This window comes from Lycium barbarum, chromosome 11 (assembly GCF_019175385.1).
Source record: "Lycium barbarum isolate Lr01 chromosome 11, ASM1917538v2, whole genome shotgun sequence".
Classification (NCBI taxonomy): Eukaryota; Viridiplantae; Streptophyta; class Magnoliopsida; order Solanales; family Solanaceae; genus Lycium; species Lycium barbarum.
The window spans coordinates 118,010,215-118,014,099 of NC_083347.1; the positions used below are offsets into that span (position 1 = coordinate 118,010,215).

Genomic DNA, 3,885 nt, shown 5'->3' on the forward strand with positions numbered 1-3,885 from the left:
TCAGTTGTAAATCAACTTGAAATGAATAGTAGAAGCTAGAGAAGATCATGTTGTTTTGAGTTTGGCATGCAACTTTGAGCTTTCAAGTAAAGGCTTCATGTACAAACCAGTCACAAAAACATATTCTTGACTTCTCTAGCTCTGACTATATATGCAGAAGAGGCTTGTAAGTGCCAATTATTCTACTCTTTTATGGATCTTCATATACACATTTCTTCTAAGTCTTTTAAGGTAAGCCTGACCGTAATGAATATCATGCAATTACAACCACGCAAATGGAGATGTTCGCATTTGTTTGGAATGCAGATGGATGAAAAGGTGCTTGAGCCTCAACGAATGAAATTTGGGGAATCAAGAGTTAATTAGGCAATGATCTCAATGTAAAAGAATGTATAGCAAAACATAAGTTGGCAGAGCAATGATTTAGAAGAGGGAGTAAATGAAGTTTTGTATAAACAAACAAAAGAGCACGGGGTTAAAAGCACATTGCAAAAGGCTTCTTTAAGACTTCAAACATAAGCATAAAAAGATAGAGGAGGCATCTATCTCCTAAAGTCCACAGACACAAGCGAGAAATTAAGCATATTGGATTAAATTCATAAAACAATACAGAAATAAGCTTGCCATAGTAACATCTGAAACTTAAGGGGAAAAAAAGCTTTGATTAGTTGGTAAATCAGAATATGCATATTCAGATTCATAGCTACAATATGGTTCAAGAATTAAAGCTTAAAGAACCGATCAAATAATATGTAGCCTGTGTTTTCTTATCCTTGCTGTATTGAAGAAACCGCATCCACTGGTCAGGATCAATTCCACTGGGAAGTCTTGCAACATTTTCCTCCAACGTCAATGGCTCTTTATAAAGGCGATGATGGAGATTAAATCCGGTACCTTTCCATTTCTTTCTAATACTCTTCATGATCTAGTTTCTTTCCAAGAATCTTTTCTGCATAAGACAAGATAGCATAAAGTCAAGCTCATGTATCAAAATACCGAAAAATCAACTTTTAATTAAAACTACATAAATTACACTGCAATTTCAGATAATCAAAACTACAAATTACCGCATTGCAACACACGCATTAGCTAGGGTTCAACAAAATGAAAAAAAAAAAAAAAAAACTGGAATAGCAACCTCTACATACCAACATATACATATAAAATCGCAGAAAGTCCTATATAACCTTGCATCTATGTATACATCTCAAAAAATCCTAAATAACTTTGCATCTATTTATACAAATGAACATGTGCATGTACGAATTAGCAAGGAAAAAAAAAACTAAATGCAAAGCACCAAGCAAAAAATTCACTGAAAAAAAAGCATGAAATGAAAACTTAAGCAAACAATTAACTCAAACCAAAGCAGAAAATGAAAAATTAAGCAAAAAATTAACTCAAAACAAAGTACGAAATGAAAAATAAGCGAAAAAAATCACTCAAAACAAAACACGAAATGGAAAAATAGCAAAAAATTCACTCAAAACAAAACACGAAATGAAAAAATAAGCAAAAAAAATCACTCAAAACAAAACACGAAATGAAAAAATAAGCAAAAAAATCACTCAATTCAAAGCAAGAGATGAAAAATTAAGTAAAAAAAGTTAACTAAAAAACAAAAAGTACAAAATTACAAATTAAGCAAAAATTCACTCAGAACAAAGCAGGAAATGAAACATTAAGCAAAAAAAAAAAAAGACTCCAAACAATGCAAGAAATGAAAATTAAGTAAAAAAGTTAACTGAAAACAAAGCACAAAACAAAAAATTAACTAAAAACAAAGCACGAAATTAAAAATTAAGCAAAAAAAACTTACTAAAAGTAAAGCAAGAAGAAAACTTTGGGTGAAATTTGGAGGACAATTTGAGATTTGGGGAAACTATATATAATTTGGGTTAATGGAAGTGAAGGAGAAAATGATCAAAATGGTCCCTGATGTATTGGGGTTTCATTGGTTTAGTCCTTGATATTATCCACTTGATGGATATAGTCCTTAAAGTATGGATAAAAGTAATCAACTTGGTCCCTGATGTATTTGGGTTTGCATTGGTTTAGTCCTTGATATCAGTGTTTTAAGAGGTAGGGGCACGAGGCGAGACATAATCCCTGGGATCTATTACTAAAAAGAAGCGAAAGTAAAATTTTCATTTAAATTCTGCAAATAAATCACCAATAACATAAAAAAAAATATTATAATTATTATTTGAGAAAGATAACAACACAAAAAATAATAATAACGTAGATAACTTTAAAATGACACATCTTCATTCACTTCTTCATCAATCTCTCCAGATCTATTGGTCTTTCTCATCCTCAACTAATATTTGCACTGATTTTTATTTATATAATCAAAGAAGGAGTAAGACAAAAAGTGTAAGAGCAATGAAAAAAAAAAATATAAAGTTGATTCATGAACGTAGTGCTATGAGATCACTATCATATCAATTTCAGACATAATCATCTAAAATAACTATCTACGACAGTGTTATTTTCTATGAGAGTTGCTTTCTTTATATATATATTTTAAGAAAAATGACTACAACATGATAACTTAAAGTATAAATATCATTACACCAATAATAAATACTAAAAGCTCTCTTTCTCTCTCTTGAGCCGTCGGCGTAAGTAACGATACCATACGCTGACCGTGATTATGGCCGGAAAAGGGAAAGGCAAGCGTGGTAGGCCGCGTAAAATACCTATCATCACCATTGGAAGCTCAGTAAGCTCTAGATATTACAGCCAAACCCCACACCAGGAGGTTGTTACTCCTGCCTAACGAATGCAGATCTACAACCTGGCAAGGGTTTACAAGCGGAATCATCAAGAGGATTTGTGAAACGACTACAGATGTCGAATCCCCCTCAAATTCAAACTCCACCACCAACAGTGACGAGCACCAACAAGGGTTTTGTGGGCTCAACACCACTGATGGCCGGTGAGATTAAACAACTGGAGAATCAACAGGATGAAACCTAGGTAAACAATGCTACACCAATTCTTCAAGAAGAAAATACTCACCCGCTACCTCAAGCACCATGGACCAATTTATTTGCAGGTAACAGACCTGCTCAAAACGGTTTAGCCCTAAAATATATTCCACCTGAGGTTGTAGATGGTAAAATAGTGGCGAAATTGGATAAGCAAGAGGTCGAAACTGAAGCTAAAAAATGGGAATGCTCCTTAATTGCCTATGTAGTGGGAGACCCAGATATAAGCAGATTAACAGCTATATCAACCAGATGTGGCCTCCAGTTACTGAACCAGAATTATATCTTCATGAGGATGGGTGTTATACCCCATTTCAACCGGGTTAAAGTTGAGTACAACATATTGGAGATTCCTAAATTGCTTAGCTTTAAGGAGTCGCCACCTAATTAATTTAATGGTGAATTAGGACACCTATTTTATTAACTAGGGTAAAGCCTAACTAAACCTCCGTTAATGGTCTGCTTAATTTTCAATTCTAGGTAAAGGTTCTAATTATCCTAAAGGGAAGGGGTTAGGCATCCTCTAGGATCCGTTAACCACGGTTTACCGGCCAAACTTAGGTTAATTAATTAAGGTTAAATAAGGCGCTTAAACTTTAAGAAAATGATTTATAATACTACTAAGGTGAAAATATAGTAACGCTGTTTAAAATAAGACTTAGAAATATGCTAAGGCTTTTAAAAAAAATGATATTTTAAAACAAGACTTGTAAGATAATTTGCACCAAAAGAAACTTCAAATGCTATCTGAAATAAGCTATAAATATTGTTAAGGCTTTAAATAATGATGTTATTTAAAAAAATGAAACTTGCAAAGTATGATGATTTTCACATAATTAGAAGCTTTTGAAAAGAAGACTAACCAATTTAAACTTGAGATAAATTATATTAT

At 32.8% G+C, this 3,885-nt stretch overlaps 1 long non-coding RNA gene across 1 annotated transcript; it reads right to left on the reverse strand.

Annotated features, from left to right (window-relative positions):
* Nucleotides 1-572: 572 nt before the first annotated feature.
* On the reverse strand, nucleotides 573-2,042 carry LOC132617157 (uncharacterized). The gene is made up of 2 exons (XR_009573638.1): nucleotides 1,820-2,042; nucleotides 573-949 (listed from the first exon to the last, which is right to left on the reverse strand). It is a non-coding gene; the product is annotated as an uncharacterized LOC132617157 (long non-coding RNA).
* Between the last annotated feature and the right edge of the window lie 1,843 nt (nucleotides 2,043-3,885).